The following is a 14,829-nucleotide window of genomic DNA, read 5'->3' as shown; positions in this document are numbered from 1 at the left end:
GATTTTGTGATTGCACTTTGCAACCACTATTCCTCCCTGATTCTGGATGCTCCAGGACTCCTTCCCATCTTCATAATGCACTAATATTCCTTCCCACCTTTATATCTGCCTGATACCTCTAGTATGGGCCATATGGCAGGAAAGGAAGTCGTTTCATTAAAAGATCTCAGAAAGTGAATTGTCTCTCAACATTCCCCTACAAAGAGACAGAAGTGGGTGTGCTAGAGTGAACATTTAAAATTATACAGGACTTTGAGGGACTTAGAACAAAGAAGGAGAAAGACACAAAACACCCTGAGTCTTAAGGAGGTCTGTCTAGAAAACCAGGACTGCATATACCTGGGCAGGTGTGGAGGAGAGATGCTGAGGGACATATGAGGCAGTATCTGGCTTGATAACCAAGTAGCAAAGATGGCTTCCTGGGAGAGGAAGCAGCATAGTCAGCACAGAAAGGACTAGAATGTCCTGTCTTTGCCCCTTGTCCAACCCCAAGCCTGCTGATCATTGGTATGCCCAGTTCACGGGACCCCAAAAAATCCAATACCGAGGAGGCGACTCACCAAATGCAAGAACAAAGGTTTCTTTATTATCTTGCCTCTCAGAAGGGATTCCATCAGCTTCAGAGCAAAAGGAATGTTGCTTATAGCTAAGGGGGTGGGGGTGGTTTAAAGAGAAAGATCATGAGGCTAAAAGCCTTGAGATTGCAAAACTTCTGTAGTTACATAGGATAAAATAATGATTGTATGTTTAGGTGAGATACAGTTGAGCAGGATATTGGGTTATAGGTTTGTTAATTGTCTCCTGGGCCAGAAAGTTTTACAACCTCAAATTAGTGGCTATCTGATTTTCTTTCAGCCAGAGGAATGTTGACACAGCTGGAGTGTGTTATCTGGCCTTAGGCCTCTAGTCATGTCCTTTGTTTAGCCTTATCAGTCAGGCTGTCTTTGGGAATTCAGAGGAGCTTGAAATTTTTCTTTTTCCTTTGTCGTCTAAGTTTTTATACTTTTATTAATTTTTCCTATTTCAGTATCAAAAGGGAACACAGAAAAAATATTAGAATGAAGGAAGGGCTTGAGGATAGCAATATGGGTCATGTTACTTCATGAAGTCTTTTAAGCTTATAATCTTGTGTTTTCTTCCTTTAAAATGGGGTACAAGGGCCTGGACATCTGGTTCTGAAGTTAAAGGCACTTGATGAGACTCTTCTAGGGGATCCAGGTCTGACTGAGAGCAACTACGGTCTCGTGGAATCTGATTTCCTCTTTTGGTCTCACAGGTACCATTCACATAAATGGTACACAGATATTCAGGCAAAACTTCAATACATACATTTTTTAATTAAAAAAGGGGGGTATAAGAGAAAAAGTCTTGCCATTTGATGGAAAGGATAAAATTCAAAACTAAGACATTTTTTGTACTGCACTTTCTGTCTTAGTACTCCATAAGGAAATAAGACTGTTATGCCCAGTTCGAGGAACCCCCAAAACATCCACCGCCAAGGAAGTAACTCACTGAATACAAGAACAAGGGTTTCTTTTATTGTTTAATGAGCTAACCCCATTAACTTGGGCCCCTTGTCCATTCATCACTGTGGTGGTAAAAGACCTGCGGAGGGCTTGGACCCTCATGCCCTGACTCAGGAAAGGCGGACCCCCCAAATCACTCACGAGAAGCGGTCTTGATGCAAAAGCATGAGATCTTTTATATTCCAGTGCACTGGGGTCCACAGCCATACTCCACGTGGGGTAGAGGACTGGGAACCCCAGGTACAGGGTTCACACAGCTTTTATAGGGTTACAACAAAGCCCGGGCATCATAAACCAATCATCTCATAGCATCCAATTTGAACTATCCAAGCCCGCACTTTGCCCAGGAAGTCTGCTTTCGCTAGGGCTTCTGGGTAGTGTGGCACGGCTCATTTCCTGTTCTCATTCACTCACAGGTGCTGTCCTTAAACCGCCCTGTGGTAAACAGTCAAGAATGACCTTTTGCTTACTCACTGTTAGGGAGCAGAGTCTAGGGAAATATAGGCTAAATTTTTCTATCCTTACAGTGGAAAGAGAAGGGTCCTGGGAGCCACGAGGTTGGGAACTTACTGGGAAGCCTAAGGGGAGTGTCTAGTGGTATGAAACAGTCTCAGGATTAATGAGCTTCTAGGCTTGGATGCCCTGTCCTGTGTTGATTGGTCAGCTGGTTGTTATGGCCTATAGGCCCTCCCAGGGCGGTTGCTATGCTCTGCATGTCACTGTTGTGTCACTTTTACCATAATGCACACCCAGAACCATAAAGCACATCCAGAGTCGTGCCAGCTAACTTCTGATTGGTTCCTTGCCATGAAGAGGGTATCTGACCTCCTAGTGACCAGGGCAGGCTCAGCATGATCAGACATGTGCTGAGTCAGAGGCCTACATGTATTTTCTGCAGCCTGTCATGGCTGCTAAAGCAGGGGTCTGGTTCCTTCAAAGTAAAGATGGCAAGATATTCCTTGAGACACTTATGTCTATTCATCCCAGTTAGACAGAGCACCAACTTACCCACATGATGTCCTGATGGGAGATGCATGCATGCATACATACATACATACATACATACATACATATATATATATATATATATGTTTCTCATGCTGGTTAATGAATAAAGCACTGCTGGCCAATAGGAAAGGAAGATAGGAGGGACTAGGAGATAAGGAGGAAAGAGGAAGTAGTAAGGAGGAGTCAAGATGGAGAGTCTGGAGAAGGTAGAACTGCCAGCCACCTTTTCCTGGTAAGACCATGTGGATATACATAGAAATGGGTTAACAATTAAGACAGAGCTAGCCGATAAGAAACTAGTACCCAGCCAACAGCATTATATCAAATACAGAGTCTCTGGTTATTATTTGGGGCAGGTGCAGCGGCGGGACCAGACCGGTGGAGGAGGAAAAACCTTACTCCTTACAATGTCCACAGTAATTGGAGCAACGGCACTATGAAAAGAGTATGGATGATTCACAGGCATCTGAACCAAAATGTGCCCTGCTTGATTGACAGGCAGCTCTGCAACTGAAGAGTCTCTTCCCTATTCCCAGACACAGCAACTGTTCTGTCTGTCTAACCTAAGGAGTGAAGCTGATGAGCCTTCTCACTTCCCTGAGGCAACGTTAATACCCCACCCCCAAAGGTTATCGTAGCTGTGATGAAACATCAAGACCCTTGGGAGTGCTAGCCACCAGGGAATGAAACTTCTGAAAAGGATTAGGAAGTGTGACTTTGTTGTAAGGCTATATTTGGAGGAAATGTGTTACTGGAGGTGGGCTTTGAGGTTTCGAAAACCCACACCAGGCTCCCCCCACTTTTCTGGATCACATCATAGCTCTCAGATACTTGTCAAGAACCATCCCATCCTGCCTGCCACTACACTCCCCAACATGATGATAATAAATTAACCCTTTGAAACAAGAAGAAAGCCCCCAGTTAAAGGCTTTACTATGTAAGAGTTGGCTTGGTTATGCTGTCTCTGTAGCAATAGAACACTGGGACAGAGAGGAAAGGGTTCATTTGGCTTAAATGTCCACCAAGGGAAGCCAAGGCAGGAACTGAAACTGGGCAAGAACCTAGAGCCAGGAGCTGATACAAAGGTTATAGAGGATTCCTCTTTACTGGCTTGTTTCTCATGACTTGCTCAGTCACCATTCTTGTAGAACCCAGGACCAGCAGCAGGGAGGTGACAGACACCACCTACAATGGACTGGGCCCTCTCACATCAATTACTGAGAAAATGCCCTACAGGCTAGGCTTGCCTACAGCTCTTATGGAAGCATTTTCTCATTGTGGTTCCCTCCTCTCACATGACTTGCTTGTGTCTAGTTAATATACAAACTAGCCAGCACAATTAATGCTTTGTCAGCTAGACACACAAACTCATCACTTTTAGGCTCTAACCTTTTCTTTCCTGTTCATTCCCAAGATGACACATTAATATAATATCACAACATACCGCATTTTACAAACTTAAAAGTCCCACAGTCTTTACAAATTCAAATGCTTTCAAATTTTGTCTCTTTAAAATTCAAAGTGTCTTTTAAAGTCCAAAATCTCTTTAAAATTTAAAAGTCTCTTAACTGTAGACTCCTGTGAAGTAAAAAATAAACATTTGTCTACTTCAATAGGGAAGAACCACGATACTGTCTCAATCTGAACAAAGCAACATCAAAATTCAACTGTGTAAATAACTCAGTGTCCAATGTCTGGAATCCATTCATGATCTTCTGGGGGTTCTCTAAAGAGCTTGTACACCCAATAATAGCACAGTAAACACCATCCAGGCTTAGGCTGCCACTAGTCCCCAGCTGCTGCTGCTGCTGCTGTCCCTGGTAGTCATCCCATGGTACTGGCATCTCCAAAATGGTGAGGTCTCCTTCTGTAACTGAGCTGCACTTTGGCCAATACCTCTCCTGGGCTCTTTTTTTATTTTTATTTATCTTTTTTTTTAAGGATTTTACTTATTTATATTTATGATATACAGTATTCAGCCTGCATGTCTGCTTCCATGCCAGAAGAGGGTGCCAGATCTCATTACAGATGGTTATGAGCCACCACCTGGTTGCTGGGAATTGAACTCAGTACCTCTAGAGGAACAAGAGTTTAAGAGCACTTTCTTTATGTTGCTAAGCTTCAACTTCTCTGTATGACCACTTTAATCCTAGGCCTTTCACTGCTACTGAGCCTGCACCTTCACCAGTGGCTTCTCCTGACACCTTACTGTGCCAAGGCTTAGTTGCTCTCAATGAACCCTTTGTTCCTTCAAAACCAGTATCACCTGGGAGAATCTTACACATGACAAGTCTGCCTGTCAACATGAGGTATAGCCTAGGCCACCTCTGGAAAACAGCCTCTGTGCACAGACTCTAAGGAAACACTCCTCCCCTGAAGATAACACTCCTTAAATGGTGCTGGTCTTTTCTTAATAATTGCTAATTTCTCAGCTCTAGTTGACCAACATAGGCTGCCCCAGTCAAACAAAGGTTTCATTTCAGTGGTACTGGCTGATTCTTCAGCCTCCAGATGACCAGACACTACAGACTCTTAATTCAAAGTAGAGATAGCCTAATAAAGTTTTTAAACTTCCCACTGAACTTCACAAGCCCGGCCTCCATCATCTGCGCTGCTCTCAGCATTATCTTCCAAGCCTCTACTGTAGAGCCCACCCAGCTCTCAAAGTTCCAAAAGGCTTCCACAATCCTCCCCAAAACAACACATAGTTAGGGTCACAACAATTCCCCACCCCTGGTATCAATGTCTGTTTTAGTTAGGGTTACTATTTCTTTGATGCAATATCATGACCAAAGGCAACTTGAGGAGGGAAGGGTTTACTTGGCTTACACTTTCTGATCACAGGCCAGTGAGGGAAGCCAAGGTATGGAATCAAGTCAGGAAGGAATCTGGAATCAGGAGCTTATTCGAAGGGCATGAATAATTGCTGCTTAGTGGGTTGCTCAACCTGCCAAAACTGGAACACAAAACTTACACTAAAGGAAAAAATGCTGCAAATGAAAAAGAAAACACCAAGGGTGAGTTGGTGAATCAGAGAAGCTAGAATGGGTAGGTTGTCATAAATCAGTGAGTATATGGTGGGCATGGAATGCTGAAGCCATGACCACCCCACCTGGGAACCTAACACTTATAAATCTATACTGAGAAAGAGGAAATGTCTAACAGACCCATGCAATTGTACACAGGTTGACTGTAAATTAGGATGGCTGAATTATATATTATATAGGAATTCTAAGAAGATGACTAGTTATATACTACAACTGCCAAAAACGCTGGTAGATCTTGCATGAAATTTCAGTTAGAAATAAGAAAGACATAGCCCTGAGAATCTTGAGGGCTGGGTAGTGGTATGACATAACCACTACAGTAGCAGAGCATCTATCTGAGATCCTCAAGGGAAGGTGTGATGGCTCTCTTTTATGTCAACTTGACACAAGTTAAAGTCACATGAGAGGAAGGAACCTCAACTGAGAAAAGGCCTCCATAAAATTGCTCTGTAGGCAACCCTGTAGGTTATTTTCTTAATTGGTAGCTCAGGATGCATGGTCCAAACCATTGTATGTGGTACCAGCACTGGAATGATGGTCCTGGTTTCCACAAGAAAACAGGTTCAGCTGCCTGCAGAAAGCATTAGCCCTCCAAGCAGTCCCTTATATGGATTTGTGCCTACTGAGCCCACAGAATTGCATTAGGTCTCATACCATTGCCACAAAGGGCTGTGAAGTGTCTGCTAGAGAGAGATTACATAGCCACTACGTATAAAATGTGCAGCCAATACTCAGGTCCAATTCTCTATGTGACACTGCTTCTTGGCACTTCAGGGACTATACAGGGCACGTGGATCCATTTCCCTCTTCTGCTTCATAGGAAAATTGAGTATGAGAAGGTTTCTCCTATTAAAGCAACCCAGGGTTGAAAGGTAATGTATATACTCCTCTTCCTTGCTCTCATTGCCTCCTGCAAACAAACTGATTTATTTCAATTAAATCAGACAAGGGCAGAGGATATGGCCTTTGACTCTATTTTATTTATGGATGTTCACATATGCCTTAATTGGCAGGGTGGTGTTGCTAGTCCTTATTCTCTTTAAATGTCTCCTACAGTTCAGTGGGAAGCAACTAAGGTGACTCTTAAGGTGTTAATAGCTCTTAGGCATCCCTATCAAAGTCCTCCACAGGAGGCTGTGCATGCCTAGTAATCTGAAATTCAAAAGTGTTGAGGGTTGAGAGACATAAAAGCTAAAGTTTTTTATCTAAACAAACAAACAAAACAAAATAAAACAAAAAAAGGTTTTAAAGTCTAAAAGGTATTTCTAGGTTGATGACAGAAGATATAATAGAAGGTGAATTAGGTACAAAACTTCTACTCACCAAGATACACTAGATAATAGAGTGTTTTCTCTGAATTTGCCAAATACAAATTGACTGAACATTGTGAATGTAATTCTTACTTTATGATTGTTCTTATTGCATGTAGTTTTACTATGTTAGAGTTGAAGCCTTTCCTTTTTATTTAGACAAAAGGGGGGAATGTTGCAGGATATTTGTTTGCACTGACAATCCAAGACTGTTAATAAAGTTTACCCTTGAATCAGGGGACAGAGCCTGCATTTGCCTGCATGCCAGTGTGGATCCAGAGCCAGTGTTGCTTGGGGCTGGGCTGCCCTGGGTATGTGTGACAGGGACTGGTTCTGACCTCTTTGTCTTTCCACCTGGACTTGTGTGTCCCTTTGTTCACTGTTCACAACTCACTTTAATAAGAAAAACATTGACAAGGACTCTGTTTAAAAACAGTCTTCCTGTTTAAAAAAAAAAATTGAAAAGTTTTGAAATATAGCACAAAAGTCTCAGCTATATATTTGCTTTGTTCCAACTTCTTGAATCAGATCCTGAAAGTCTAGAAATAGGATGCTTGCTACATTCCACATTAAGTGCCCATGTGCTAATTCTCAGACTGTGGAGAAGGTTATGAGTGATCCCCATGGCTTCCACAGAATGATATTCCTCTAGGCCCACGGATGTTCATGTATATGCCTTTTCCTCATAGTGCAAAACCCTCTTTCCATAGGGGCTTTATGTCTCACCCAGTTTAAACTGCTATCTCATCTGTCCCAGCTGTAAAACAAAAGTGGCAATACACAGAGACTCACTGGTGCTATGTCCTTAGGAATGTTATTACTTAAGCTTAATTACAGACTTCATTAGCAGGCAAATTATCTCAGATAATCACCACAGAGTTGTAATTATTAGTAATTAGGGAGAAAACGAATTAGTGTCTGCTTTCATCCTGTAAGAAAGCTCAGGGAGTTCTTTGTTATGCAAGATCACATGCCCACAAATTTGTCAGAACAGGGCCCAAGGCTTAACCTTGCATTCACATCCCTAGAGACCTTCCACTTTAACATTTGCTGAGTTCATATCCTTTGTATCAGCCATGCTCTTGCTGTATACCAAACATACAGATGGTATCAGCAAGGACCCCTTATTGCTCCATTGTTTCCAGGCTGGGTCATTGGGTTTGCTCTTCTTGGCTAACCTGCCTTACATCCATCCAGAGAGCAGAAAAGCATGCTTAGTGACTGTTGATACAGGGCTGGGGGGGGGGGTGGGGAGGAATGGGAGTGGGGTTGGACCGGACAGGGGACAATGATCAATGATGTTCTTCTCAGGTTATTTCTCATCCTAGAGCAAAGCAGCTGGAAATTCTAATTGCTTCGAAACATATGAAAGAGGAACAGAAGTTCACAGGCCTGGTGAGGTCCGTACTAGGAACCATTACATTATTTCTTCCCTTGCATTCTGGTGGCCTTTACAAGTCCCAAGGCAACGTCCAGTTTAAGGAGAGGTAAATTATTACAGCCTTTGGAATGGAGCATAACATGGAATCCAGGGGAGAGGAAGATTAGACCAGTAGTTTTATTCTCACTGTTGCTTTCTGTTAAAGGGCAATAATCAAATTCAATTGCCTGAAGAAACCTGACAACGACCAATGAAACTAAACAGGAGAGCCCAAACAGAACTCTGTAGTTTACATAAGAAAATGTACAAAGGGCGCACATTCACACACACACACACACACACACACACACACACACACAGAGGCACGCACACGCGTAGGGAACAATACTCAAAACTTCTTTAAAGTACACAGGAAAGATGGAAGCATAGACTGTTAGACAAACAACTAGGTAAATTATATTCTACAGTTCATGGTGTGTGTGCGATTATATAGCTACATGGCCACCAAAATGGGCAACCACTAGCTTGTAGATAAATGGCACAAAAATATCTGCTAATGGAAGGCATGAAAGCAAATGGCAAAACCTAGTAAAACTTAGCAAAGACATCACATTATAAATGGTGGACAAATTGGCATCATGTTTAAATAATATTAAAATTTGTCAGGGTACAAATTCAGAAAAAAAAATCAGCAACAATGATAGATTACATATTCAAAGAACTTGAAAGTTTACCCCTAACACTAAAGAAAAATGGGAAATGGAGACCCAAATTAAACCAGGGCAACCCTATAAGAATAATTATTATAAGGAATCCATAGCCTTTAATCCCAGTCTGAACATTTGGGAAGCAGAAGCAGGCCAATAAAAATTACAGTGATTTTAATTTAAAGGCTGCTTGCAAAGGGCAGGCTAACATTGAAATTGAATATCCTCTGTAATCTAAAAATAAGTACTCTTTAACATTGAGTTTATATATATTTAAAGAGAAGGGGACAACAGCTATATTTATCCATACTCAGTTATGTATATTTTAGTTTCAAATTTTCAAAAGAATTTTTAAATTGAAATGTATCTTTTTTGTTACCAAAAGCCACTTTGCCCTATGAAAGATATAACCTGCCAAAAAAAGGAATCCCCCTGCCCCTCACTGAGTTAGCATTGTGGCAGGGTTTTGCTTTTATCTTTCCAGGAGAATAAAAGCATCCAAATAAGGAATATGTAGATCACTGGACATCTGAAGGAACATCTGAAGAGCAAGACCTATCAAGAGGAAATGTCTCAAGACTTATTTTGGGGTTTGAATCTGAAGCAGGTTCTGCATAAAGAGTGGTTACCTTTGGTTTGACTGCTGTGTTCTACCTACCCAGGATTGCCACTAACCTGAAAAACACAACCCAAAGATCAGCTTCAGGCTACTAGCTGCTCAGGACATTAAAATTGCTGAGTTCATATGAGACTAAAAATTTTACATAATCCTAAAACTGCCAAATACAACCAAGGGGGAAATTTTGGAAAGCTTGGCAGAAATAGCCTCATTATTGTAAATATGTTTACTGTGTTAGTTAGAGTTACAGCTCTTCCTTTTTATTTATACAAGAAAGGGGAAACATGTTGCAGAATATTTGATCACACTGTGAATCCTGAGATCGTATCACTTACTGGAAAAATTTGTTTCTATTTGTGGTGTGGCTCAGCCCTATTATATACCTTTAATCCAAGAGCTTTCTACTCGTTGTAAATGAGATTAAATAAAAACATTCTGTAGATTACCAGGAGGATCAAGCAACCAGTTGGCAGAAAGTAATCATAGAGAGTGAGAGGAAGCCAGGAAGACAGATAGAAATGCACAGGAAGTCGTACAGAGTTTGGCAGTATTTTGGCTTGAGACTGCACAAAAGGAAGTCCTTTTCCAGGCTGCTGGCTGAGGAGGAAGGTCGGCTCGTTGCTTGCTCTCTATTTCTGAGCTAGCAGGTTTTTTACCCCAACATCTGGCTCCCAATCTTTGTTGGTAAAATCAAAAGCTAGTGATTTAGTTAAAACAGCACAAGTTCTTCCCTTCCCAAGGAGGGATACTGCCTTAACCTAGAGACAGGAGAGAAGTCCTAGTCCCTACTTCAAATGACCTTTCAGATCTACATTACCCCACTTGATGGCATTGCCCTACATGTGGAATTGGGGTGGGGGGATGGGAAGGCAGGGTGGTCAGGGTGCATGTGAGGGGGCAGAGAGGGTAAGAAGGAGGGAGGGAGGGAAGGAGGAAGGGAGAGGGAACTGGGATCGACATGTAAAATAATAAATTTAAAAAAAGCACAAGTTGACTGAATATTTTTTTGACCCCAGTTACTGAATGACATGTGGCCACTGTAAGCTATAGAGAATTGGAACTTTCAGAAACCACATTAAAAGTAAAGACCCAGATTGAAGAGAGACCACTCAAAGAGAGACACCAAGGCATTTTAAATAGAGATGGTCATCCATGTCACTGAGGTCCCCAGGGTGGAACAGGACAATATGTAAAAAGAGAAGAGACATCAGGCATCTTGGCCTGTCTGCAGCCATGTTCACATTTGCTAAGAATATGTAGGAAAGGGGTAAGTTTTATGTCAACTTAATAAAATCTGAAGTAATTTTAGAAGAGTTAACCTTAATTGAGAAAGTGTTCCCATAGGATTGGCCTGTGGAAAGGCCTGTGGTGCATTTTCTTGACTGAGGATTGATGTGGTGGATTGATGAGGATTGAGGCTGGTGGTCCTGGGTGTTACAAGAAGGTGGGCTGAGCAGGCCATGAGGAGCAAGCCAGTCTGCTTCACTCTCCCATCAGTTTCTGCCCTCCAGGCTCCTGCCCTGACTCAGGATGTGGAACTGTAAGATGAAGCACACCCTTTCCTCCCTGGGTTTCTTGGACATGGTGTTTATCATAGCAATAGAAAACTAAGGCCCCTACTTACACATTTACTTGGGGATTCCTCCTCTCCCACATACATGCACACTCCTGAGTTTTCTCATCCCTTGACAACATCCAAACTTGGACAGTTCCTAACATATTCCTAATATATCAGGGTATGAAGAAAAGAGAATTTAGCCTGATCTGGTTTGGCGTGCATGCACAGTTAAGATACTATTCTATCTCAAGTAGAAGTTTACGGAGAATCTCCTACTTAAAATCTTATTCCTATGCACAACTTGAGGTCTATATGATTAAAACCAGATACATTATGGGAAGGGAAAAAGAAGCTCTAAACTGCCAGTCAAAACAGGAAACCATTCTCACTGTGGACTTTGCATTAAAGTCTACTTTGCAAATCCATGTGAGATTTTATTTCAATTCCTTGAATAAGAAGCTAAGAAACTAACCGAAATCACTGTTAACACGTTCTCCTTTCACAAATGTCTATTTGATTCTAGCCTATTGAGAGTTCATCAGTTAGGAGTCTCACAGACACTGCATTATTAAATGTTAGAGCTGATTCCTGGATGTAACATCAGAGGCTTGTCATAGTGGCTCTCTGCTCCTGCAAGTCTGTAGCTGCCTTTTCTTGTTCGGTCTTGAAGTGATCCCCCTGGAAGTTACCAGATTTGATTCTCCATTCACAGGCAGGCGAAACAAGTGGCATTGAAGTGTTTCTATGTTCTGCAAATGGTTGAGTGACCTTGACCTTGGACCAGGAGTGGTAAGGTGTGATAGAGGTTCTGACCATTGTGCCCCTTACCTCAAAACCCCACTAGATGTTTATTTCCAGCCTTTTCACACAGGACCTGGCTTTGTGGGGTGTGACTCTCACTTGCAACTGGCCTTAAGCTTTGGATAATTTACATTACCAGCTGCAACTCACTGAGCCCCAGTATTTAAGAGCAGGGTATTGGAGATGGCAGAATCAAGCTGGATCTAGTTTGTTACCTAAGGAGACAATGGTACTAAAAAAGAAGTTTGGTACTACTAACTATCCCGTGAGTTTTGTTTCCAATCCTGGTTCAAACAAAATAACTAGACACACAGAAATAATCCATACCAAAAGAGCTCACCCTACCCCCCTGTGGCTTTACTGAAGAAGTTTAAATAGCTCAAAAGAAGAGGGGCCACAAGGCCATGGAGCTTTGCTTTCTGGTTGGTTGCTATTCAGAGAAAAACCCATTAAAGTAAAGGACACAGAAAAAAAAAAAAAAAAAAAAAAAAAGCTGTAAGCGGGAAACTAGGGACAACCTTAGAAGATACAAACAAGGAAAGAGCGTCTCAAAGGATTGTTTTGTGGGTGGGGGCTGTCTCCCCTCATCAGATAAATGACTGAAACAGTGGGGTAACAGTGCTTTACTCTTTTGCTACTTACAAAGATGCTTCTCTAGAGAAATGGGGCAATGACTAACGCCAGGAAAGTCAGGCCTTGAACTTCCTCAGTGGAGCTCAGAGTGCATACAGCTGGGGAGGAGGCATTGGCAGGGGAGGGGTCACTGAATATAACACCCAAAGGAACCTTCAGCTCTGACTAAATATCTGATGGGGTTTGTACTGAAGACAGGCTAGTGTAAGCAGGCACCAAACAGAGGATGAGGAATGAAGGTCTGAAGTCAAGTTCACTCTCCCAAAGCAAAACTCCAGATACATTTGTAAATAGAAAATGCCCTCGTGTTTCATGCTGATTAGGTGCAGATATGTGGCAGAATCCTAGAATACAGCTACTCCAAGGGCATTCTCTTATTTGGTAAGACTGCACGACTCCTTTTCTTCTACTTGGTAAAAATAAATGGAGCTGTACTGTGAAAGCAGCTTCAAATTAGAGTATTCTCAAGTCAATTCAACAGCTATTTACTGGCCACAGACTGTGAACCGAATACAGGGATCAACAAGGGGAGGTACAGGGGCCATAACACCTCGGAGCCCTCAGTTTAGTGAAGAATGGGGAATACACATATGCAAATAAATTGGTTTCCAACGGAAAAGGGACTATATGTGTAAATATACACATGTATAAAATCCTAACTATAACAGTTCATCAATTTCTTCCCTATCAGCAGGCTTTGGGGGTGAGGATTTTTGCCTCACCTTTCTTGCTTGAAAAGCAACGCTGCAAATGGTACCCAGTTTCTCTCCCATTTTCTTTTCTTCCTTTCTCTTCTTTGGCAGGATGTGAGTGAGTTTTTGTTTTACCAAATTTTTTTTTAACCAGGTATAATTTTTAAGATATTTACATCTTAAATTTTTAAAATATTTATTATCATTAATGCAGTGTTCTGCCTGCATTTATGCCTTCCGGACAGAAGAGGAAACCAGATCTCATTATAGACAGTTGTGAGCCACGATATGGCTGCTGGGAATTGAACTCAGGCTCTTTCTCTGAAGGGCAGTCAGGGCTCTCTCTTCACTTCTGAGCCATTTCACGTCTACCCTCTGCATTCTGCTATGCTTGTCTCAAAAGCTGGCAGCTGTTCCAGTAGATACTGATGCTTTCTGGGTCACATTGTGTTCTTGTGCACCCACCATGAGCTGTTTGTTCTGCTCTGGCAAACCAAGGACTTTTCTTCTTCTGAAATAGTTACATTAAACTGAGCAAGAAGAAAGGGCTAGCTGCAAATGTGCCCTCAGGAGCTGGCATGAGTCACTAGTGATGCTCACTGTAGCCAGTAAGCTCAGAACAGAGCTTACTCTTTGTCCAAATGCAACCAGGACCAAAACCATCACAGCACCCTTATGCACATCAAACTACATTAAAGGACTGAAGGTGGTCTCACGGCAAGCCAGACAAACTAGGCTGTGGTTCTGGCTAACTGGCCATTCCCAGGTTTGTCAGTTACCTTCTGCTTGTGAAGTAAACAGCTTACCTTACTTTCCTGCCCACCTGAAAAACAGAATAACACCCATTTCAAAGACTATGCCTGGTAAAGGGATTCACTATCCCCATGCAGGTGACTTTGCTAAGTCCTTCCTCTGTGTGTTACTTTACAGAATGCTCTGATAAAGTCAGGAATGGCCAGCCACAAGGTTCACAAGATTGGCTTGGTTAAGAAGATGATTAAAAGGTACAGGTGTTATTACCTCTGAGTGCCTAGATCAGTTCCACGTGTTTCCTTTCCTGCTATGTCTTAGATTATAGCCTTGTAGCCTGGACTCTCCAGTGTGATAAAGACATGGAACAGAGTATAACTTACTCAAGATGGCTACACAATGCCCTAAATAAATGTTTTGTTGTTAGGCACTGGGATTTCAGGACTGTTATTTCCCAGCTGCTTTGCCATGGTTCTAAAAACCAAAGACAGATGTAAAAAAAAAAAAAAAAACCCTACAGTACTCAGTCACAATATAATAATTTTATCTGTGTAATTGTACATGTTCAGGTTATTGGGAAACTTACATTTTTCTTCCAGGCTGTTTGTTTTCCTTCAAAACTAATAAAACAATATGTGTTCACTATTGAGTACAGGGATAAACTCTAGTCAAACTAGAATTTTGGCAAACTCTTTTAAAATGTTACCATGCTGCAGGCACTATAATCAAGAAATGTCAGAGAGGCTACATCCATGACTCATCTTCAACAACAACAAAACCAATGGACAAAACATGGA

This window comes from Phodopus roborovskii, unplaced genomic scaffold (genome assembly GCF_943737965.1).
Source record: "Phodopus roborovskii unplaced genomic scaffold, PHOROB, whole genome shotgun sequence".
NCBI lineage: Eukaryota > Metazoa > Chordata > Mammalia > Rodentia > Cricetidae > Phodopus > Phodopus roborovskii.
Note: the sequence above shows the minus strand (reverse complement) of the source record.